Source organism: Oncorhynchus mykiss, chromosome 7 (genome assembly GCF_013265735.2).
Source record: "Oncorhynchus mykiss isolate Arlee chromosome 7, USDA_OmykA_1.1, whole genome shotgun sequence".
Lineage (NCBI taxonomy): Eukaryota > Metazoa > Chordata > Actinopteri > Salmoniformes > Salmonidae > Oncorhynchus > Oncorhynchus mykiss.
This window is the reverse complement of record NC_048571.1, coordinates 65,613,079-65,639,205: the sequence shown is the minus strand read 5'-3', so window position 1 is coordinate 65,639,205 and position 26,127 is coordinate 65,613,079. Positions and strand designations below refer to the sequence as shown.

At 41.1% G+C, this 26,127-nt stretch overlaps 1 pseudogene; it reads right to left on the bottom strand.

The window, feature by feature from the left end:
* Positions 1–24,208: 24,208 nt before the first annotated feature.
* LOC110529001 lies at positions 24,209–24,654 on the bottom strand (annotated as a pseudogene).
* Positions 24,655–26,127: the final 1,473 nt, after the last annotated feature.

Sequence of the window (26,127 nt, the reverse complement as noted above, 5' to 3'; positions counted from 1 at the left end):
CACAGGCTTCCTTCTTTCACTCTCAATTGGTTTAGTATTGTGGAGTAACTACAATGTTGTTGATCCATCCTCAATGTTCTCCGATCACAGCTACTCAACTTGTAACTATTTTAAAGTCACCTCTCCGGCAACTGAGTTATGAAGGACACCGGTATCTTTGTAGTGACTGGGTGTATTAATACGTCATCGAAAGTGTAATTAATAACTTCACCATGCACAAAGGGATATTCAATGTCTGCTTTTTGTTTTACTAATCTACCAATAGGTGCCCTTCTTTGCAAAACATTGGAAAACTTCCCTGGTCTTTGTGGTTGAATCTGTGTTTGAAATTCACTGCTCGACTGAGGGACCTTACAGATAATTGTATATGTGGGGTACAGAGATGAGCTATTAATTTAAAAATCATGTTAAACACTATTACTGCACACAAAATAAGTCCATGCAACTTATGTGACTGGTTAAGCATATTTTTACTCCTGAATTTATTTAGGCTAGCCATAACAAAGGGGTTGAATACTTATTGACTCAAGACATTTCAGCTTTTCATTTTTTATTAATTTATAAATTAAAAATTAAAAACATAATTCCACTTTAACATTGACTATTGTGTGTAGTCCAGTGAAAAATACATCTCAATTTAATTCATTTTCAATTCAGGCTGTAACAAAGTCACATGAACAATTCAATGGATGTGAAAACTTTCTGAAGGCACTGTAACTGTTCGTAGAGAAATAAACCGATTATCAATTGGAGTAAAAATATGGGGAGTACCACCAGCACAAATCCACATAGCTCAAATGATTCTGCACATCTACATAATGTTGTTGTTTGTCATGTGAAAGTGCCACTTCCACTTGTATCACTGGATGGTTGTTGTGTAAGGTTTCATGGAACATCCATCAATTGTGTAATTTGGCTTAGCTTTGCAAAACTGCTAATTTCCTCTCCCATACATTAGTGTGGAATTAGCAGTTTTTGTGTAGGATATGAGGGCCTTTGATGAATTAACTTCTAACTGTTAAGGGGATCATTTGGCGTTATTCTTTGAACAGCCAAAACTGTGGCACACTACGGTATTTCTGGAGTAATATAATGTTGACTTATTTTTATCATTTGTTTCCTCCATTATTTTCAGGAATCCAATGGGAAAATAAAAAAACAACTGATCATAGGCCTACACATGTTTCTATAGTGGTCCATATAGAGATAGGGACATACTGTGGAGATGTTGGGGGTGGCAAGAACAACGCAGAACGCAACACAACAGACTTTCTCCCTCCATGTTGGAAACAAAGTTGTTGTAGATATTGGCCCCCATCTATAGTGGGAGCTCATCCAATAACACTGCTCCAGGTTTTCACGCTGCAATCAATATTTCAACAGCCCCTTTTGCTGATATGGTGGAAATGAGAATAATTAAAAGAGAAAGACACTGCATAGATTAACAACATGGAACCACCCAGGGTTAGCTCCAGCTGTCAGGGTTTTCACAATCTATCTGCCCCAATTCCTCTCCAAATCCCTCTTGTTCCCCCGTGTTTGGCTTGAGGGTTGGGGATATGAGGGCGGGAGGGCGGGAGGGCGGGAGGGAGGGAGGGACGGGGGAAGGGGAAAAGGGAAGGGGCCAGACAATGGATAGGGGAAGGGGCGTTTTTGAGGAGGAAATTCTATGCTGGAACCCTGCCATTTTGATTCTGTCTGTTCTGTTTCTGGCTGACTTATCCTCGGTCCAGAGCTTCAGTCATTGCCGTAGCGATGCTTCAGAAGACACTCCTCAAATTGGGGAGAAAAGCCAACCGTGACACCATGGCAACGGCAAAAGGGGAAAGAGAGCGACAGTGAGAGCATTCACAGGCCCCACATCTGTTTCATAAGTGAGGCTCATAGGCTGTATAAATATCAGGCACAAACACACACATACAAAGATGTACACACACACATACACACATACAGTACACACACACACAGAGATATGTGGGCACACACACAGTTGTACACACACACACACACACACACACGAACACACAGTCAAATTGATATAATAACGCACTTCATTCACATATGGATATTCATGATCACACATTCAGAAACACCTATGCACCTCACACATACACAAATACTATACAAAGGGGAAACAGATGCCTGCAATGACAAGCCTTGTCTGTTATATCATACACATTGAGCAATTTAATCAAAGTTGTACTTTCCCCTGAAAGAATGATACATTCTTAGAAAAAAGGTGCTGTCTAGAAACTTTTTTGTTGTTTTTCCTTTTAACTAGGCAAATCAGTTAACAACAAATTCCTATTTACAATGACGGCCTACCCCAGCCAAACCTGGATGACACTGGTCCAATTATGCGCCGCCCGATGGGTCTCCCAATCACAGCCGGATGCCTGGATTTGAACCAGGGACTGTAGTGATGCCTCATGCACTGAGATGCAGTGCCTTAGACCACTGCACCACTCGGGAGCCCTCAAAAAAGGGTTCTTTGGCTGTCCCCACTGGAGAACCCTTTGAAGAACCCTTTTTGGTTCCAGGTAGAACCCTTTTGAGTTCAATGTAGAACCATTTCCACAGAGGGTTCTATATGGAACGCCAAAGGGTTCTACCTGGAACCAAAAAGGGTTATCCTATGGGGACAGCCGAAGAACCCTTTAAGAACACTTTAAGAATATGTACTGTATTGCATCTCTTTGAGGGTCATATTGGTGTGTAAGGGAAAGAAACAGAAACACAGAACTTGGTAGAAGGAAGAAGGCAATGGACCTCAATAATGTGTTCTGTTGTCATACACTGCCTGTCACTGATACAGACAGATGGCTCTCCGTATTAAAGAGTTTCTGTTTGGTTTAGATGGTTCATGATTGACAGAACACTATGCCTCCCATCCCCATCCCAACGCACATTCCCATCATCAGTAGTTTATTTGGCTTTCCCTTTCAAACAGGCAGAGATTTGAGGCCTCGCAGAGGATCTAGCAGCACAGCAGGTGACCAGCACTTTGTACCTCAGGCAGGGTTTAGAATAAACAGGCTCTCTCCTCTCATCGCTGCCACCGTTAGCATTTACACACACACACACACACACACACACACACACACACACACACACTCTCTCTCTCTCTCTGAATATTAAAGCTAAAACAACAGAGACATCAACTCCAAAGACAGAGCAAGGTTATAACTCAAATGCAACAGACAAGGAATTACCAGGAGGACAGGGTCAGCTTCATAGGAGAGTTCTCGATTAAATTTCCCAATTTGAAAAAATCATGTTGTTATTGTAATAAGCAGAAGCCAAGTATGGATGGTTGGCTTTTGATAGGCAAAAGTAAGCTTTCCGGTGCCCACACTGTCACAGCTCTCTGATCGTTTCCCTTCCCATGCTTATCTCAGGCCCCTTTGTGGAAGGAGGGAGCCATGTTATTCTGCCATGGGCTCTGTTTTAATTTTCTGGCACTGTATGTGATGGAGACTGAGATATTTTGTTCTTCTTCTTCTAGTATTTTTTCCCTATGTGGTGGTTGTATTTTGTGCATGGCGCAAGGCTCAATGATAGCGAGCATCAGTGGCACTGAGGTCTGATTGCCTTGTTCCGCATGAATAATGCAGTCCCATAAGCGGGGAGTGTGGAGCGGGAGATGGAACGCTGTGGGGCGTCAAATTTAGGCTGATTTTAAAGGATAAAGGGGCTACAGGGAGGCACAGTCATCTGGGCCCAGCGCACTCATTAGAGGGGAAGATTGGCAAAGTTTCTCAGGGATAAATTAGTAAAGCAGTGCTTTTTGGTGCTTTTTTCCTCCCTTGGATGTTTCAAAACATGTTTCCAAATCTCTACAGGGTTGTAACTACTGTTGGCAAAGGAGTCAGTCTTATTGTAGTGTACACCGTGTGATAGAGCCAGGGATGATGATTGCGTTAAAAAGTTGTTTTTACCAAGAGAAAAATAAAAACTGGATTTCAAGTTACGTTACTGCATTCACATTTAAATATTACGTATACATATTTAACACAACACTTAATATACAGTGGGGCAAAAAAGTATTTAGTCAGCCACCAATTGTGCAAGTTCTCCCACTCAAAAAGATGAGAGAGGCCTGTAATTTTCATCATATGTACACTTCAACTATGACAGACAAAATGAGAAAAAAAATCCAGAAAATCACATTGTAGGATTTTTTATTAATTTATTTGCAAATTATGGTGGAAAATAAGTATTTGGTCAATAACAAAAGTTTATCTCAAAACTTTGTTATATACCCTTTGTTGGCAATGACAGAGGTCAAACGTTTTCTGTAAGTCTTCACAAGGTTTTCACACACTGTTGCTGGTATTTTGGCCCATTCCTCCATGCAGAAGTCTGGGACACACTTGGATTCAGAGTGCTGCTTGAAAAGTGATATCTGCAATCAGGATGAAAGCTTGGGAGGCTGCCAGATAATTAGGTTAGAGAGAGAGAGATACAGAGGAAAAATGCTTACCTCTGTCTCTCATTTCTCTGTTACTTGGACTCATATGCCATGTGCCCAGACAGTAGACAATATCTTGGATCTCCTCTTTCCTGAAATGATAGCATTTTCAAAGGAAGCTTTGCGCAGACAACAGGAGGATGGTGGCGCTTAGGCTTCTGTATTGTACTATATATTAACGCAGTTTAGCTTCAGAATAATTTGTTATCACCACTAAAGCTTTCAACAGTGCCGGATTCAACGTTGAGGGTGGATCACTTGGTAGATGCTTCCAAAAAGTGTAGGGCTTATGGCCGTATACTGCTCTAATGTACTTCTGCTGTAATAAGTGGAAATAGTGTCAAATGCAAGGTGAGAAGAACAATATATCATCCACATTCTGAATGACCATTGGCAGTATGAATAGTCCTCTGGTGGTGACACTGGTAGTTAGTACGGCATGTTTGCCAAAGACAATTATATGCTAAGACTCCTATAATATTGAATTAACAAAAATGTTACATTTCAGAGTGATTCAAATCATAGGTCTTCTGCCGCCGTGTTCTAAAATATGAAGACAGAAGAAATATAATCTCAACCAATCCATGAAACATGAAATATGAGACTACCTCCAGAATTAATGCTTTCTACTGCAACAGGGACTCAATCTCTGCAGATTGCATTCTCTAGCTATGTACCTGGACAAACGACATCAACAACAACATGCTTGTCCAATTAGTTCAGAATAAGGGTGCAAGAACACAGGAATCCCACTAATGAACTCTCTATGAACCAAACTGCAGCTGCAAGCTGCACTTGTCTTGGCCCAATAGGCCTATGTCTAGTTTGTTACATAGACAACACTCCTGATTCAGCTGGATGGGACTTTAGAGTTATTAATATGGTATGTACAAAGGGCTTTTGCTATCAGCGGTGCAGCTGTAGGTAAACTTTGATCATCCCCACAGACAGCAATGAAATCAAATAGACGCTATGTTAATCCAGTCCCAGTGGAGAGGGTGGCTGTGCTGATCTTAATGCATTATTGAGAGGGGATTGGCTGAGCCATCACACATGGGCCCCCACCTCTTATCCATTATTGAATACAGAGATGCACGGGGAGACTTTGATGAGGCAGTTTATCAAACAGGGAGATATCAAGTGGTTATGTTTCTAATGTGTTCTACCTGAGCAAAGGTACAGGAGAGAAGGTTACGTTCAGAGACATCAAAGCAAAGATACCCTGTCCCTAACCCCGTCTCAGGTCAGCCTATTACTCCCTTTCAATGAATATGACAGGCAGCAGTCATACACAGTGAGATGCCATTCCTTTCTCTTATAGACAAATTTGGCATGCAGTCAATGTCTAATACTAAACACCAAACACACTAGACATACATCTATTGAGGGAGGGAGGAGGGATGGAGGGATTGATGCTCTTCAATAGCTAGCATTTATTTTCTCTCCTCTTCTAGCCTCCTTCCCATCTCAAGCAGAACAGGCTTCTATTTATTACATTTTCAAACAGGATGATTAATCTGTAGACTATGTTCCAATTGGCTCCCTACTCCCTACATAGAGCACTAACTTTAGATCAGAGCCCTATTGGCCTTGGTCAAAAAGAGTGCACTATAAAGGGAATTGGGTGCCATTTGGAACGCATCCTGTGAGTGGATGGATCAGAGCAGTCTGCTTCCTTATCTCTCCTTCCCTGCTCCACGCCGCGCAGCTTAGCCGCTAGCTGCCGCCACCATCCCACCGCCCCACTACCCAATCAGCTTAGAGATGAATGCCGGGCCAATTATGCACACCTGACTAAGACACACGTCGGAAATAACAGAGACACCTGAAATGGAGGGAGGGTGACTGGTTTAGAATAACATATACACAGGCCCTGGACGAAAGTAGCAGAGGGACGGTGGTTCCGATTTACAATAACATACAGGCCCTGGGAGGAGGGGGCGGCGGGATGTGACAACTGATGTTCTGTCAGAATTAGATACAGTAATGAGATGGGTTTGCAGCAGGCATTGGTTGGGTTCCATTTTAGGAGTGTTAAGTGACTCAACAAAGTGTGGCTGTGGCAATGTATACTTCTGGCTCAGGCTGAGAAGCTTTTCAGGAGGTGGGGTATTAACCATTTTGATATGCTCATTATTTGAATGCAATCATTTTTATTTTACCTTTATTTCACTAGACAAGTCAGTTAAGAACATATTATTATTTACATTGACAGCCTAGGAACAGTGGGTTAACTGCCTTGTTCAGGGGCAGAGCAAATCTTTTACCTTGTCAGCTCGGGGATTCAATCTAGCAACCTTTCAGTTACTGGCCTAATTTACGATTAATAAACATTTCAATTTTTTGTGCTTTCTTGATAAGAAATGACCATAGAGATGAAGGATCTTAATTTGATCACCCTGTTGCAGGAGAACATTCGTTAAATGCAGGACATTTAAAAAGTTAAGTGTATTTGGTGTAAAAAGACTTCCACTTGGATATTTCAGACTTGATTTCCCCTCGTGAAAATGGTATCAACCCCTAAAAATATGTAAATTAAAGATGCACTCTGGGATCTTAAACAAAACAAATTCGTAACATATTGCACAAATTGGATTTGTAACATATCACACCAATTGCAAAATTAGTAACATATCACAAGTAGTGAATGACGTAGCACACAACTGGATGACATAGTACAGAAATAACGGGGACCTGTTTTGGCCTGTGAGAACCACTTTCAAAACTACTGGCTGAAATTATACCAAAGCTCGAGAATGCATGTAATCCACATAATAATTCAAATGTCTTGTTGCTGCAGGATTATTTGTCTGCTGTAGACAACTGGCTCAATTTAAGATCCCACATCTGCATTTTCTTAAGACAACTTTCTTTTTAAAGACAAGTTGTAATTAATGGATTAAATCAATTGGAAATGAAAAAATCATAAGAATAAGCTACACCAACAGCAGTTTTCCATTCATACAAGGTGTAAGGTAAATTGCCACAGTAGATTTTCCATGGTAAACAAGGAAATACTTTATTTCAGTTGCACGGAATGATTGTCAAATAGATCAATTGCCCTTAGTTTACTAAAAAAGCAGGATCATTTTGTTGAAGTGATACTACCCACCAGAGAGCAAAATATTATTGAAAAATGTTGGTGGCAATCAGGACTAAAAGATAACCTCCTGCTTTAAGGAACGGTAAATCGGTGGCCAGTTATGGTTGCAGTTGATATCAACTGTGATTACCTTAAGCTGGCCAACGTTTGTTGTAATAAGCCCATTGAGAACATCTGAGTTGTGCACACAGATTTAGGATTTGGCCATGTATTACATGCAAACTTCTTCAAAGTCACTCCTGCTACTATAGTTTAAAAAAATTGGTTTTATTATTTGTTATTAATCTTAACTTCTACTGAAGTTTGACAATTAGGTACTTTTTCCGCCACTGCCTATAACCTCCCTTCCCCCCGCAAACACACACATTTACACACACCACCCCCACTCCCCTTTGCCCTCCGTTATAGATTCCAGCTCCTGTCTATGGATGGTTAAACTGGCCAGGATCAGTTGGTCCGGCTGCTCCGCAATAAACGTGACATTTATCTTTTTTGATGAGGGTGCCTATCACTGACGCACACTGACACGTCCCACTGATACCAGGATGGACCTCTTTACATGGAAATGCATTGTAATTACCAGGCTGCATGGAAGTGATATTTGCTCAGGGATAAGCAAATTGCATAGGATTTGAAGCGAGCCGCTTTCAGAGTTGCTGTGGCAAGACAAAAAAAGAAAAGGAAAGAAAAAAGATTGTGGTTGCAAGGAAAGGGTGGGGGAGAGGTGGGGGAGAGGTGGGGGAGAGGCGGGGGAGAGGTGGGGGAGAGGCGGGGGAGAGGTGGGGGAGAGGCGGGGGAGAGGTGGGGGAGAGAGGGGAGAGAGGGGAGAGAGGGGAGAGAGGGGCTGTGGTAAACTCAAATACTGAAAAGAAAAGCTGCATCGAAAATAACTCTCATTACATTTATAAATTCCATAGAATGGAAGTGTACTGGAAGTATTCTTTTTTACATTTCAGGTGTAGACAAATGTGTGTAATTCCTAACCTTTAGAAACTGTAATAATTCTAATGTGAGGATAAATATTGTCATTTATTTTTTTATTTAACCTTTATTTAACCAGGTAAAACCTATTGAGGTTAAAAATCTCCTTTGCGAGGGCGACCAGGCAAGAAGGCTAAACAGGGAAATAGCAGCGTGTCCATAAAACATTACAGAAAAATACAGAATACACACAAAAGACAGTGTTAGATACAACTGAAGATGAGAAACAACTGCAGTTCTCCCAATCAGTGTTGTCGATCAGTCTTAAAAACAGACAAGGACACTAACTCCCCTAACTTTCAAATCTTCTGAAGCATGTTCTAATGTTAATGATGAACAGTGGTTAAACAATGTTTCACTATTAGTTGGCCTCTATCCCCCATAGTGTAGTCAGTGCCTCTGAGGAAACATTCAAACATAACTGCAGTGGGGATAAGTGATCAAGCTTGATGGTAGAAGAGGACATGGCCAATGACAATTAAACATTTTTGTAGGCCATCTTACTTTCTAAGACACAGACGGATATACAGTATAACGACCCTCACTCTTTCCTAATACACACAAGCACACACACACACACACACACACACTGATCAGAACATCACAGTCCAGCACATAAAAAAATATGCATTTTACTTATAAAATTCAAACATGCAAATTTGTGAGTTTGGCTATAAGCATTTGTTATTTGATCATGATTACACAGGCAGGTTGCTAGCCTCCGGGTGCATTTTTTGACGGTTGTCAAATATGCCGTTTCATTCTGAACATCTCCAAAAAATGTCAAACTGTTTATGGTAAACGATTGTACAGTAATAGACCATGTCAACATTTTGTCAACTATTCATGATTTAGGCCTACTATATCCCAGTTGTACAATCAAATGATTATCTTAAGCACAAATGTATACAGTACAGTAAGTTATGAAATAACACATATGGAATCATGTAGTTACCAAAAAAGTGTTAAACAAATCAAAATATATTTTATATTTGAGATTCTTCAAATAGCCACCCTTTTCCTTGATGACTGCTTTGCACACTCTTGGCATTCTCTCAACCAGCTTCACCTAGAATGCTTTTCCAACAGTCTTGAAGGAGTTCCCACATATGCTGAGCACTTGTTGGGTGATCTTACTTCACACTGCGGTCCAACTCATCCCAAACCATCGCAATTTGGTTGAGGTTGGGGGATTGTGGAGGCCAGGTCATCTGATGCAGCACTCCATCACCCTCCTTCTTGGTCAAATAGCCCTTACACAGCCTGGAGGTGTGTTGGGTCATTGTCTTGTTGAAAAACAAATGATAGTGGGACTAAGGCCAAGCCAGATGGGATGATGTATCATCCTGTGGTAGCCATGCTGGTTAAGTGTGCCTTGATTTCGAAATAAATCAATCACAGACAGCATCACCAGCAAGCACCCCCACACCATAACACCTCCTCCTCCATGCATTACGGTGGGAAATACACATGCGGAGATTGTCCATTCACCCACATCACATCTCACAAAGACACGGCAGTTGGAACAAAACCAATGGATAAATTTCCACCGGTCTAATGTCCATTGATCATGGTTCTTGGTCCAAGAAAGTCTTATCTTCTTATTGGTGTCCTTTAGTAGTGTTTTTTTTTGCAGCAATTCGGCCATGAAGATCTGATCCATACAGTCTCCTCTGAACATTTGATGCTGAGATGTGTCTGTTACTTGAATTCTATGAAGCTATTATTCGGTCCTCATGAGAGCCAGTTTCATCATAGCGCTTGATGGTTTTTGCGACTGCACTTGAAGATACTTTCAAAGTCCTTGAAATGTTCCATATTGACTGTCCTTCATGTCTTAAAGTAATGATTACATGTTGTTTCTCTTTGCTCATTTGTGCTGTTCTTGCCATAATATGGACTTGGTCTTTTACCAAATAGAGCTATGTTCAGTATACCCCCCTACCTACACAACTGATTGGCTGAAACACATTAAGAAGGAAAGAAATTCCACAAATGTACTTTTAAGAAGGCACACCTCTTAATTGAAATGCATTCCAGGTGACTACCTCATGAAACTGGTTGAGAGAATGCCAAGAGTGTGCAAAGCTGTCATCACGGCAAAGGATGGCTATTTGAAGAATCACAAATCTCAAATATATTTTGATTTGTTTAACACTTTTTTGGTTACTACATGATTCCATATGTGTTATTTCATAGTTTTGATGTCATCACTGTTATTATACAATGTAGAAAATAGGAAAATAAGGAAAAACCCTTCCATGACTAGGTGTTCTAAAACTTTTGACCGGTGGTGTATAATGGGCTCAGGTTAACTACACTATAAGTTTAGCTTCAGGATAAATGCAGTCTCTAGGCAACAAGCATCATGTTTAGGGTAGTTGTTAAAAAGTAGACTCAGTGAAATGATGTTGACACAAGCATCACCTCAGATATTGAGATGCTCAAGATGCAACACTTTGCTCTCACAGTCACACACAGTATCTGTGCATGTGCACAGGTTCCCTTCACGCTCTTACAGAGTGTGAGCCATGGGACCAAAACAACGTAGAAATTGAGACTTCAACGCTCTTAGTTGTTGAGGAAATTGACCCACTATGCTGTTTACTTTCTGCTTCTATGTCATATCGAGTCTACCTTTAAGCACAGTATCTAGATCGTGACTCAACTGTTTTTCCTGTACTATACCAGTGGACTGTAAAGCCCAGACCTGGGTTCAAATAGCATTTGCCCTAGCCTGCCTGAGTGCCAGATGGTGTGGATGGCAGTTTTGGGACTTTTCTATTGGTCCATTAAGCCAGGCAAGGTCAGTTACAGTATTTTAAATGATTTTAAATAGTATTTGAACCTGGTCTGGTAAAGCCTGTGTGTTAGTCTGTGTAACGCCATGCAACTATAGAAACAATATGCTAATCCGTGAACTGCTAATCTCTAGCGCAAGATCATGTCCATAATATTCATTTGAATTGTAGAGAGTGGGGTGCATATGGGTGCTTTTGTGATGCTTAAAATCCTGCCATGGAATCCTCCCAAACCCCTAACCCAAATGAACCACATGCTTAGGAGCATTAAAAGACTAAACCTCAACCATTTTAAGGATTAGGGCAATATGTAGTTAGAATCAGATTGGATAATCAGTCGCCAGGCAGCCATACACAATGTCACCGGCTGGACCTGACAGATTGGTCTAATGATTGGGATTGATGCACTTTTCCAATGATATTCATGTGCCAAGTGGACAGACTGCAGAGGAAAGGTTGACATAATGGGATTTCTGCACCGCTTCACCTGGGCTCTCCACTGGGGCATTCCCTGCATTCGGTTGGTTTAACACAATCTACATAGTTTCCTCTCTGAAGATTAAGTTGCACCGTGATAAACTGTGATAAGTAGATCCCCCTTGTTTACGTTACAGTATATGACACTACACACTGACTCATTAGGGTTAGGCAGGCAAGGAAATACAAGCAGACTGTATTTGATGAGCTGATTTTGGTGTCAGAAGGGATTCAAGAAACTAAAATAAGGAAGTTGTATCTGTGTGCGTCAGTAAACGATGGCCTCCAATCTCAAAGGTTAAATATGACTTATCAAAACGTATTTCCCAGAACCCCTTGCTTCCATGGAAAGTCTGGCATGGCTAAATGATCATTGGAGTTTGTGTCATCATCCATGCGCCTCGGCAAACTGCGGAGGGCGGTCTGAGTCACAGAGCTTGTTAACCCTCCACAGATAAATAGTTCTCCCCTGAGAGCTCTTCCTTCGCCCAAGCTAGCTAACACGTCCCAGATGTCCTCACGCCAGACATTCATGCACATACATGTGATGTGCGTGACACAGAACAGTACATAACTGTCACCGCAGCCTATATATGTCCCACAACTGAATGGTTAATTAGCTCCTTTTGTGTGCACAGTCACACAAACAATGAAAAAAGCCCTGTGGCAGCTTACTATTGAGGTTACCCAATAACCCGGCTGTCCTCAGCACTCCTCATAACAGTTAGCGTTGTGGGGAGGGGTGGAGCAGCATTTGTACGCTGTTCAATAAAGAGTCATTCATGTCATGTTGTTTTGGCTGTCAGAGTGGCTGAGAGGCAGATTGATTTGTACCTTATCTTCTCAGTCATTTGTTTGTTTATTAGGATCCCCATTAGCTTTTTCAGAGGCAGCAGCTACTCTTCCTGGGGTCCACACAAAACACACAACATGACAAGTAATAAAACAATGGTACACTGTTAAGGAGGACAATCACACAAATTTAAAATACGATATACAAACAAAACAAAATAATAAAAATGTGTGTGTCTGTGTGCTCCCGCCGTTCCATGAGATGTTATTCAATATTTTTTTGAAAGGTCATTTTGCTGTTTGGTTGAGTAATTGGTTCCAGTCAAGTCAATACTGATCTATAGATTTTGTATTCTTTTTTTTATTTAATTACACAAGTCAGTTAAGAACAAATTCTTATTTTCAATGATGGTCTAGGAACAGTGGGTTAACTGCCTTGTTCAGGGGCAGAACGACTGATGTTTTACCTTGTCAGCTCGGGGATTTGATCTTGCAACCTTTTGCTTACTACTCCAATGCTCTAACCATGTAGATCACTGAACTTTACAGAATTATTTGAAGTTCTTATGGTCCGATAGAGACAAGTGGCTTTTTTATGCTTTCATGAATATACAGGGAGCTGAATTAGAATACTCCAACAACCCACATTTCCAAAGAACCCACATTTTAAAATGTTGTTCTGTAGGACAAAAGTATCATCCCAATTACACCGTCATACTGTAGTGTCTTCCAATGCACTCTAGATATGGATTCCTCATATTAAATACAGTGAGTCACACACACAGCATTCATAAAGTAATGACAAACATGTTTAATGCATCCACTATGGTAGATTCGCCTTCAAGGGTACCTACAATTAATATGTTGGATTTACAGTCGTATTTATAGTTTGACTCCGTCATTGGTCATAACGTAGGAGATGGAGAACACAGCCTTATTTTTGTTGCCCTTGCCTGATGGTTTTGGCGAGCCTTAATAGCTGTTAGCAGTCAATAACAAACAGTTTCCAGCTGTAGCACTGCAGTCAGGCTGCCCCCTGACCCAGACAACATACACATTTATAGCTATCAATTATTGACTTTTTTCACCTCATCTGATAATGATTGTAAAAGCATCTGCGGTCAGTCATTGTTTTCTTTTTTTCCTGCCGCAAGGTTAAGTTAGAGTGCAGTGCAGATAGAGAGGGTTGTTGTTGTGGTGGGGGTGAGCTATCAGCTAATTTCACTTAAAGCGTGGAGTGAGTGGATTGCCCTCAAGTACACATACAATTGTGAGTAAGCTTACACTTGAGTTAGCCCAGAGAAATATACTATAATCTTTGTCCTCTTCTAGTATCTCAGGAACCTTAAGAAAATAAGACGACCTCACCACCTCATCTCTTCACCACCTCACCTCTTCACCACCTCACCACCTCATCTCTTCACCACCTCACCTCTTCACCACCTCACCTCTTCACCGCCTCACCACTTCACCTCTTCACCTCTTCACCATATGAATTATCCTCTGCACCTTATATACCTTAATTTGATGGTCATTTTCCCAGACAAAACGCAAATGCTGTTAAAGAAAAAAAATTTGCAGCACCTTTTAAACAATCGGCCAATATCATGCCTGGCTGTGGATGCACGCCGCTGATTAAGTGTTTCAGCAGACGTAAGCTGTATTCCAGACATTCCCAACAGGGGTTACAGTGTATTATTCTAGCCTGGATGAGATGGGGAAATGGTGAGAAAGAGGAGAGTAATTACTACACTGTTTGTTAAAACTGTTTGTAGTGCTGTCCTATATACAGCCTTCATGGGCTGTATATAGGCTGTGTCCTAAATAACCCCCTAGAGCACTACTTTTGATCAGACCCTAGGGAATAGGGTGCCATTTGGGACAAATACTTAGTATATTATACAGTAGATCCAGGGAAGGAAGAAAGCATTGAGCTGGATCATTGCAGCCGATAGTTTTTCTCCCTCTCGCTGTGAGGCACTGATGCACCGCCATGTCAATTATTTACCTCTGTGTACACACACACGCACACACACACACACTCTATAGGCTACAGTACACTGAAACACATAGACATCGAGCAACACAACCCCCTCTTATCCCTTCCTACACACATCCCCCCACCAGCGATGTCTCGTCCTCAAGGGAGGTTCAAGGGAGGTTACAGGGGGAGTCAGTCTTATTTTCAGCCTCATTAACTCTGGAGGCAGGCCTCCACTGTGGCTAATCCACCTTCCCAACCTGCCAGGGCACACTACGAAAATCTATTCTATAAATGCTAACAAAATATTCATACATCGAACAGGGAAAGAGAGACAGAGCTGCTGCTAGGTAGACCGTTAAGGCTATAGCCTGTTAACCCGAGCTCTGACACAGCTCCCGATAGAAAGGCTACAGTAAGCCCATAGACTTTCATTCTGTGGTTTGCTACTGATTGTGTCAGTGTCTCAATGAATGTTTTAACAAGATTGCTGCCAAACCAAGATGCATCCTAAATGGAACCCTATTACCTATATAGTGCACTACTTTTGATCAGAACTCTATAGGCACTGGACTGGTCAAAAGTAGTGCACTATGTAGGGAATGAGGTGCAATTTGGGACAAAGCCCATATGACCAGATCAATGGTAAATAATGTACCAGTGAATGGATGGAGTTGTTTCACCCTAACAGGTGTGAAAAGCTATTTGGAGACTCTATTAGATTTATTTTATTCAGTTCAGTCTGGTATGAGAACGGTAGACCCTATCTAAAAAAGCATGGTGTCTGTGGAAAGCGGAGTATCTTGGATATTGATGGGTGCCTTCAAATCTATGATATGACTTACTACCATATGTGGGCAAAATCACTCATAAGTGCAGGCCGAGCCAATGACCTCATTTCAAGATGGCTGCTACCTACGTTCCGTTTAGTGTTGTGAAGCATAAACGAAATAAACACGGAATATGTTGATACACCCCAAAAGCCGGGACTCCGCAGATCATGAGAAAATCTTATTTGTCTGACTGTGACCTACCGTTATAGATCACCATCATCTTACAAGGTAAGCTTGAATTCATATTTAATTTAATTTATTGACTCTATTTCTTGAACTGCATTGTTGGTTAAGGGCTTATAAGTAATTACATATGAATAGCAGTTACTTTTGGGTATGTCTATTTAGGCGGAAATCTACATTTTGCCATTACATTTAAGAGGTTAATTAAGAAGAAATCTTCAGCCCTGTTACACTCAATCAATCAATCAAATGTATTTATAAAGCCCTTTTTACATCTGCCGATGTCACAAAGTGCTGTACAGAACCCTGTTACGGTCAACCCTGTTACTTTATTTGGCACTTAATAGGCCCTTAACATAGTCCTTTTTTTTTTAACCCCTTGAGATGGAAAAAATTGTTTTTATGAAGTTGAACATGTGCTCTTTATGACAGAATTATGACATTTTGTGAAATCTAAAGTTTCTTTTGACCAAGTTACACTTCTCAAAAGGCACCGAATTGGTGGAACGACCCAAATGCAATCAGCCAAAGCTAAAGGCTGTAAAGCCAAAGTTAATGTAACATTTGTGCCAGACAGTTAAAGAAAACCTTTATTGTACTGACCCAATCGAATGTCTATTCACATTACATTGCACATGCAGCAGGTATTTACAGGTGGTACGTCATCTTTATGGCGGCAGGACTACACTAATTCATGGGTGTAAATTACAGTCCTCTCAGCGGACCCTTCCAGTTCATTACTTAAAGGATAGACAGACATATTGTTCACTAAAGGACAATGCGTAAAATGCTATAGATGCAGTCACAATGCATGATAATACTTGTCAAAAACATGTATGACACCTTTGTAGAGTCTGTAGTAGTGTCTGTGATATATTCCTGGCGACAAATCCATTTTACCCTCTGGGGGTCAATAAAGTTTTATTAATTCAATCATGACTCATCATTATTCTGAGAGTTTTCTCAGCCATTTTAAGTCTGTTGAAAAATGACTTGATGAAATGACCCAAAGTATAAAGATATGAAGAAACAGTATATATTCTTAGACCTGCTTTTAACAAGTAAAACTGTTAAAAGCAGTATGTTATAATGTTAGAACCTGTGCCTCTACAAGTAATAATGCACTTTAAATGCATTTATTGAAGTGTGACCAAATGGAATAGGGTGCCATTTGGGACATATACACTGTATCACGGCCACATACGCTGTACCACGGCCACAGGGCATTGGGAGGGCTAAAGACCAAGCTGGTCGACACTCCGATCGGGCCTGAACTTCACATCAGAGTGGCTCTCGCAGCATGGGGGTCCGATGAGTACTTTATCAGGGCTATCTGTGGTGGCCTGGCCTATCGTTGGCATTTCACATGTGGCTACGTGCACAGCAGGTTGTCTCTGCCTTTAGAGAGCCTCTGACACAGCAGCCAGCAGCCAGCAGCCAGCCTAGAGCCCAGTGACATCAACAGCCCTGCCAGAGGTACAGCACTGACAGCTTTGACTCCAGTTAGGACACGAGTGACTAGTCTTGCGTTGCCATACCTCCAAGACAGGACCAAAAAAAACAACAATCACCATAACCACCAGTCATGGTAATGAGTATAGAATCAGTATGATAGAGGTAGACCAGTCATGGTAATGAGTATAGGATCAGCATGATAGAGGTATACTAATCATGGTAATGAGTATAGGATCCGTATGATAGAGGTAGGCCAGTCATGGTAATGAATACACTGATAGGGTTCTACCAAGAACCGATTTGATATGAATAACCCTTTTTGGAAGACAAGGGTTTTTTGTAAGGCTAAGGGTTCTACCTAGAACATTTAACATTCTAAGAACCATTTTTGGAAGAACCATTTTTGATTAAAGCAAGGACTCGTTGAAGGCAAGAAACATTCTTTGTAAGGCAAGAATGGTTCTACATACAGCCATACATCATAATTCCCAGCATGCTCTATTGCAGGGTGATTTTCAGAATTGTTTCAATATCTGTGTTTTTGCTTATACTTTGTATTCGGAATGTATTCAGACCCCTTTATTTGTTCCACATTTTGTTGTGTTGCAGCCTGGTTTTAAACTGATTTAATTGAGAGGTTTTGTCACTGGCCTAGACGCAATACTCCATAATGTGAAAACGGAATTAGGCTTTTTGAAATGTATACAAATTAATTAAAATAAAAGCTGAAATGTTTTGAGTCAGTAAATATTCAACCCCTTCTTTATGGCAAGCCTAAATAACCAGTTAAATGTATCTAAATGTAATCCAGTGGAGGCTCCTCAGAGGAGGAAGGGGAGAACCATCCTCCTCAGGGAATTTCATAAAAATTAAATGGTAAAACATGAAAAAGTTATCCTTTTTAGATAAAACTATTCAAAATATTTTAACGTTTTCAAATAATTTATTAAAACACTGTTTTGCAATGAAGGTCTACAGTAGCCTCAACAGCACCAGTTTCCATCCTCCTATTGGTACATTGACTTCAATACTGAACATAGGAGGCTCTTGGTTCTCACCCCCTTCCATAGACTTACACAGTAATTATGAAGTCCTCCAGAAGTAGTCCTCCAACCTATCAGAACTCTTGCAGCATTAACTGACATGTTGTCCACCCAATCAAATGAATGAATCTAATGAGAATGAGTCTAGTACTAGTATGAATCTAGTACTGAAAGCATAAGCTACAGCTAGCTAGCACTGCAGTGCATGAAATGAGGTGAGTAGTTGACTCAAAGAGAGAGAACGACAATAGTTTTCAACAAATTAATTTCTTCAAAAATGAAAGAGAAGCAAGAGAGAGAGAGAGAGATTTCGTCATAAAAAAATGTCACTATGAGTATCCAACACAACACTTCCAAGTTAATGTAAGCTTTTGGTTGTATTAATTTATTGCCACCTGGGCGCGCCAGCGCAATAGGCAAGGGTGTTGCACACTGTAACTTCACTGCATGAATGTAGTGGGTTTACTTACGCATTAGTTCTATTAGCTATGTTATTTTAGCTAATATGGGGACAACGATGTAGGCTGTGTGTAGCGGTTATGAAATGGTTTGGCTTGGAAAGTTTTTTTCGCCTGGTCACATACAGCTGATGTGGTGTTCATTGAAGTCCACAAACGAAGGGAAAAGGTGAGAGGAGGAGAGTGCATAGAGGGTAGAATGAATACAACGTGGCTGCTATGATCAGGGGTGTATTCTTTCCTCCGATTTGGTTGAAAAACGTTTCTTAAATGGAAGCAAACAGAACAGGGATAAAAATAACGAAATTTGTCCAATCAAAACTCTTGTTTGCAACTGTTGGACTAATGATTACACCCTAGATAAGCTAGATGCAGGCAAGAGTGTGAAAGGCGGTATTAAATGTGTCACTGTCTCTCCATGTGTCACTGTCTGTCATCTCAAATTTTTCTCTCGACCTGTGTGCACCTACATTGTAAAATGTCATTAATAGGCAAGGGTGTTGCAACCTCATGATGGGCATAGGGAAAATTTGAGTATCATGTAGTAGCCTAAACTTATCAATGTTATATTTAACTGGGTGAATGGAATATGAATGACAGTCATCCAACATGCTGTAAAAGAAATAAGGCCATGCAAATTTAAAAAAGCATCATCCTCCCTCATCAAAAACAGCACTGACCGCCACTGATGTAATCACAAAAGTAATTATTTATTATGAGAGGGCCATAAACAATAACTAATAATGCCAAGAAAGGTTAAACTCCAAAAAGGTTAAACTCCACAATACTAACCTAATTGACAGAGGGAAAAGAAGGAAGCCTATTCATAACACAAATATTCCAAAACATGTATCCTGTTTGCAACAAGGCACTAAAGTAATACTGCAAAAAATGTGGCAGAGCAATTCACTTTTTGTCCTGAATATAAAGCATTATGTTTGGGGCAAATCCAATACAACACATCACTCAGTACCATTCTCCATATTTTCAAGCATGGTGGTGGCTGCATCATGTTATGGGTATGCTAGTAATCGTTAAGGACTGGGGAGTTTTTCAGGATAAAAAATAAATGGAATGGAGCTAAGCACAGGCAAAATTCTAGAGGAAAACCTGGTTCAGTCTACTTTCCACCAGACACTGGGAGATTAATTCAATACAAGGCCAAATCTACATTGAAGTTGCTTACTAAGAAGACAGTGAATGTTCATGAGTGGCCTAGTTACAGTTTTTACTTCAATCTACTTGAAAATCTATGGCAAGACCTGGAAATGGTTGTCTAGCAATGATCAACGACTTGAAAATGGGTGTCTAGCAATGATCAACGACCTGAAAATGGGTGTCTGGCAATGATCAACGACCTGAAAATGGGTGTCTAGCAATGATCAACGACCTGAAAATGGGTGTCTAGCAATTATCAACAACCTGAAAATGGGTGTCTAGCAATGATCAACGACCTGAAAATGGGTGTCTAGCAATGATCAACGACCTGAAAATGGGTGTCTAGCAATGATCAACAAGCAATTTGACAGAGCTTGAAGAATATTGAAAGGAATAATGGGCAAATGTTGCACAATTTTTTTATTTGTTTTAACTAGGCAAGTCAGTTAAGAACAAATTCTTGTTTTCAATGACGGCCTAGGAACAATGGGTTAACTGTTCAGAGGCAGAACGACAGATTTGTACCTTGTCAGCTCTGGGATTTGAACCTGCAACCGGTCACTAGTCCAACACTCTAACCACTAGGCTACCCTGCCGCCACATGCTGAGGTGAAACGCTCCTACAGACTTAACAAGAAAAACTCACAGCTGTAATCGCTGCCAAACGTGCTTCTATAAAGTATTGACTCAGGGGTGTGAATACTTATGTAAATTTGATATCTGTATTTTATATTCAATACATTTTGTTAATCTTTAAAAACATGTTTTCACTTTTTCATTATGGGGTATTGTGTGTAGATTGGTGAGAACAAAAATCTATTGAATCAAGTTTGATTTCAGGCTGTAACACCACAAAATGTGGACTAAGTCAAGGGGGATGAATACATTGTGAAGGCATTGATTATTTGATTAAATAAATAACAACATACATTTTTCTAATGTGGCCTATAAACTTTTAACTAGGCTCTCAAAGAAAGGCCTTAAATTATTATTGAAATTATTGTCATAAATCATTACATTTTAAAGGTTAATAAGGCTCGTAGAACCGTTCATAGACGATTCTAGGAAGAACCCTCCAAAGATAAAATGGTTCTCGGTAGATCCCTTCATAGAGGGTTCTATAAAGAACCTTTAAATGATAAAATGATTCTTGGTAGAACCCTTCATAGAAGGTTCTAGGGAGAACAATATACAGGGGTTCTATGAAGAACCCTACATAGACGGTTCTAGGTAGAACAAAAAGGGTTCCCCTATGACCCTCAAACTCAACTATGGACCTCGAAGCCAGTTCCACTGCATTTTTTCATTGTTCCCCCTCGAACAAAAGGACTAATTTAGACCTGAGACACCAGGTGGGTGCAATTACTTATCAGGTAGAACAGAAAACCAGCAGGCTCCAGACCTCATAGGATAAGAGTTAACTCCTGCCCTATGGGGACAAACCGAAGAACCCTATACGGGCTATTTAGCAACTTTTTTTCTAAGAGTCTACAGGCTAGTCATGGTAATGAGCATTTCAAAAAAATGTTTTAACCTTTTTAACTAGGCAAGTTAGTTAAGAACAAATTCTTATTTTCAATGACGTCCTAGGAACAGTGGGTTAACTGCCTTGTTCAGGGGCAGAATGACAGATTTTTACCTTGTCAGCTCGGGGATTCGATCTTGCAACCTTCCGGTATAGGATCAGCATGATAGATGTAGGCCAGTCACTGTAATGAGTATAGGATCAGCATGATAGATGTAGGCCAGTCACTGTAATGAGTTTAGGATCAGCATCACAGATGTAGATGTGTAGATGGTAAGATTTTGTCACTGCAGTGGTCAACCTGTCTATTGGCGTTAGAAAAGTAGGGTTTGTGTGCATGCGTGCCTGCAAAAGAGAGAAAGAGAAAGAAAAAAAGAAAAAGAAAAAGAAAAAAGAAAGAAAGAAAGAAAGATAGGTAGAAAGAAAAGAAGAGGCACTGTAGTGAGGGAGCGAGAGAGCTTTGGCAATATGTTTCAATACGTTTTGGCAATATGTACGTTGTTATGTCATGCCAATGAAACAGAGAGACAGAGATGGTTGGAGTCCTGCTCTGCTCAGTGAGGCTGCAGGGGGAGGGGGAGGGGGAGGAGATGGTGCAGGGATGAACCAGGGAATGTTTGGCAGATTTTCAAATAGGGTAAGAAATAAGCCTTTAACTCATTCTGATGACTGAAGGCAGGCAGAGACTCATCTTGGATTCAGACTCTCCTGAGTCTTTGTATTAAAGGGAGGGTGTCCTCCTCTCACTCCTATCACCTCAGGTCTACTTGTATCTTTAGTTACTTTTGAACTTCGGTAACAAAATGGAAACTTTGAGCCAGTGAAACGTCTTCTTTTGAGTCATGCCTCTAATATAATTTATTGTCTGAATGCATGCTTTTTGTCATTGAGTAAAGCGTAGCATCTTTTGTATTGCATTAGGGTTTATGAAGTAGAGGTTATTGTAGTAAACGTAAGACTTATTTGAAATGTGAGTATCCCTTCAAGACAGACTTATTTTTTTCTTATTCCACTTGATATAGTACTGTATGCCGTTCATACGTACGTTATCTCAGACAGCACTGGCCTGATTTTGACCTAACTTGGGTAAATGATGCATCTTGCCATAGATATCTGGCATTTACAAAATTACACTGATTGGCCCAAGGCAGGAGCTATAGTAATTAACTGAACTTTGCGAATCACACCAGAGAGTAAGCGGTGAAGCGAGGGGGATATCTGGGCCCAAAATCTGTCTTCTCCAGCAGGTGGCGTTTTTTCTTTGGCACATGACATGGAGTACAGGGAGTGGATTAGCTAAAGAGACTGCAGGGCTCAACTTTCAACATTCTTTATGCTCTATATTCACTGTAAATTCACACAGTTAGGCCTAAACTGTATTTCTAAAAACAATATTTCTTTTTTTACCTTACTTTAACTAGGCGAGTCAGTTAAGAACAAATTCTTATTTACAATGACGGCCTTCCCCAGCTAAACCAGGACAACGCTACTCTATCGGACTCCCAATCACAGCTGGTTGTGATACAGCCTGGAATCGAACCAGGGTCTGTAGTGACACCTCTAGCACTGAGATGCAGTGCCTTAGACCACTGTACCACTCAGGAGCCATGTAAAGAATACATGATTTCATTAGTGGAGTGATTACCCCATTGTGGTAAACAATGCAGAGGAGCAACCTCATGCTTCAGCCATGTAGCCACCAGGCTGCATTAGATAGGTGATCGTTCTTCAGCCATGTAGCCACCAGACTGCATTAGATAGGTGATCGTTCTTCAGCCATGTAGCGACCAGGCTGCATTAGATAGGTGATCGTTCTTCAGCCATGTAGCCACCATGCTGCATCATACAGGTGACCATGCTTCAGCCATGTAGCCACCAGGCTGCATTAGATAGGTGATCATTCTTCAGCCATGTAGCCACCATGCTGCATCATACAGGTGACCATGCTTCAGCCATGTAGCCACCAGGCTGCATTAGATAGGTGATCATTCTTCAGCCATGTAGCCACCATGCTGCATCATACAGGTGACCATGCTTCAGCCATGTAGCCACCATGCTGCATCATACAGGTGACCATGCTTCAGCCATGTAGCCCCCAGGCTGCATTAGATAGGTGATCGTTCTTCAGCCATGTAGCCACCATGCTGCATCATACAGGTGACCATGCTTCAGCCATGTAGCCACCATGCTGCATCATACAGGTGACCATGCTTCAGCCATGTAGCCACCATGCTGCATCATGCAGGTGACCATGCTTCAGCCATGTAGCCACCATGCTGCATCATACAGGTGACCATGCTTCAGCCATGTAGCCACCATGCTGCATCATGCAGGTGACCATGTTTCAGCCATGTAGCCACCATGCTGCATCATACAGGTGACCATGCTTCAGCCATGTAGCCACCATGCTGCATCATACAGGCGACCATGCTTCAGCCATGTTGACGCCATGCTGCATCAGCCAGGTGATCATTCTTATTGCTAAAATAGCATCAATATGTTATCGGGCTCATTTCTGGGTGAGAATATTACATTTTAAATGGTTTAATAAAAGCTATCTGTCATCATTGAGAGATGGTTTTATTTTTGTTTTCCAAACAATCAGTGTAAATATCAGATCTTACGGTTGGTTATAATATAAGGTATTTGCCCAGACTGTAAATGAAGCGCTGCATCATTCATGGGGGGTGACATATTTACTGTTGTATTGTTGAGCTTTGGTGTTTCTTCATTTCTGCCATATTGTCTTCAAATATTTGGCACAATGAGTCCTATACATTCTAGCCAACACACTGTATTGAGAGTTTCATGACCACTAACTTCTGTATCCTCACCCATATGCCTATCTTCCTGTTGTATCTCATTCCATTCCAAATTAAGTTATATTTTGTACTTCACATTTTTTGACAGTTTTGCATGTGTCCCACAGAAGCATCAAGCGAAATGTTTAATTCAGCTTCTTCTTGGGGCCCAGGTTGATGGCATGTCCTCACATCTTCTTGCGGCAGTTGACAGCATGAGAATGGAGGCGAGCGTAGCACTTGCGGCAGATCATTTTGTCTCAGTTGTCCTTCTGGGACAGCTGATGGCTCAAGAGATGGCTCGATGATGCCTCCACGCAGACACAGCACAAAATGTAGGGTGCTCTTTCTGGATGTTGTAGTGTGACAAGGTGCGACCATCTTCAAGCTATTTGCCAGTGAAGATCAGACCCTGCTGATTAGGATGAATACCTTCCTTACCCTGGATCTTGGCCTTGACATTTTCAATAGCATCGCTGGGCTCAACCTCAAGGGTGATGTTTTTTTCCGTCAACGTCTTCACAAAGATCTGCATCTTGGCAGGCCAGCCGCTAGCTGAGCCTCAACATATGTTTTGAACTCAAATTCCAGTAGCGCATTCGATAATTTTCCTAAGAAATTCTTCTGAATAATACATGTCCTTTTAAACAGAAAAACACAAAAGGAGACTGAGTAGTAGGAGGATGATAATTCCTGGGGAAGTTAGACCAGCACAACAGGCTCCCTGGAGACCAAACTGATGTTTACATTTGAGCTGCATCAAAGACACATCACAGCACATGCCAGTGATGCCACTGAGCCCCAGGAAGGAAGGCCTGCCTAGCTTGTCACAGAAACGTCTTCTCAGGTTTGTTGCTTGACGGTGCTAAATTCATTAATGAGAAAGAATGAGCTGATTTGAGGAGAAGATTAGACAAGGACTTCCTTGTTGGAAATCGTATGACTTTTTAAACAAGGTTTCAGGATAGACACTTCGCTCTATGTGAGCTTTTGAGGTTTTTCTAAATGAACCTGTGAATAAATGTGGCCTATGTGGCCTGTGAATAAATATTGGTAAGATTAATATGAAAGAGAGAACATTAGCTATATAAGTACAATATACAGTATATTAGGGGTCCCCAATAAGTGGCCTTTCAGCAGGATAATAACCTAAATAAAACGCAAGGCCAAATCTACACTGAAGTTGCTTACCAAGAAGACAGTGAATGTTCCTGAGTGGCAGAGTTACAGTTTTGACTTAAATCTGCTTGAAAATATATGGAAAGACTTGAAATGATCAACAACAGAATTTTTGAAAAGAATAATGGACAAATAATGTACAATCCTGGTGTACAAAGAGACAAAGATTCACAGCTGTAATTGCTGCCAAAGATGATTCTAACAAGTATATACACTGCTCAAAAAAATAAAGGGAACACTAAAATAACACATCCTAGATCTGAATGAATGAAATATTCTTATTAAATACTTTTTTCTTTACATAGTTGAATGTGCTGACAACAAAATCATCAAAATCAAATTATCAATGGAAATCAAATTTATCAACCCATGGAGGTCTGGATTTGGAGTCACACTCAAAATTAAAGTGGAAAACCACACTACAGGCTGATCCAACTTTGATGTAATGTCCTTAAAACAAGTCAAAATGAGGCTCAGTAGTGTGTGTGGCCTCCACGTGCCTGAATGACCTCCCTACAACGCCTGGGCATGCTCCTGATGAGGTGGTGGATGGTCTCCTAAGGGATCTCCTCCCAGACCTAAAGCATCCGCCAACTCCTGGACAGTCTGTGGTGCAACGTGGCGTTGGTGGATGGAGCGAGACATGATGTCCCAGATGTGCTCAATTGGATTCAGGTCTGGGGAACGGGCGGGCCAGTCCATAGCATCAATGCCTTCCTCTTGCAGGAACTGCTGACACACTCCAGCCACATGAGGTCTAGCATTGTCTTGCATTAGGAGGAACCCAGGGCCAACCGCACCAGCATATGGTCTCACAAGGGGTCTGAGGATCTCATCTCGGTGCCTAATGGCAGTCAGGCTACCTCTGGCGATCACATGGAGGGCT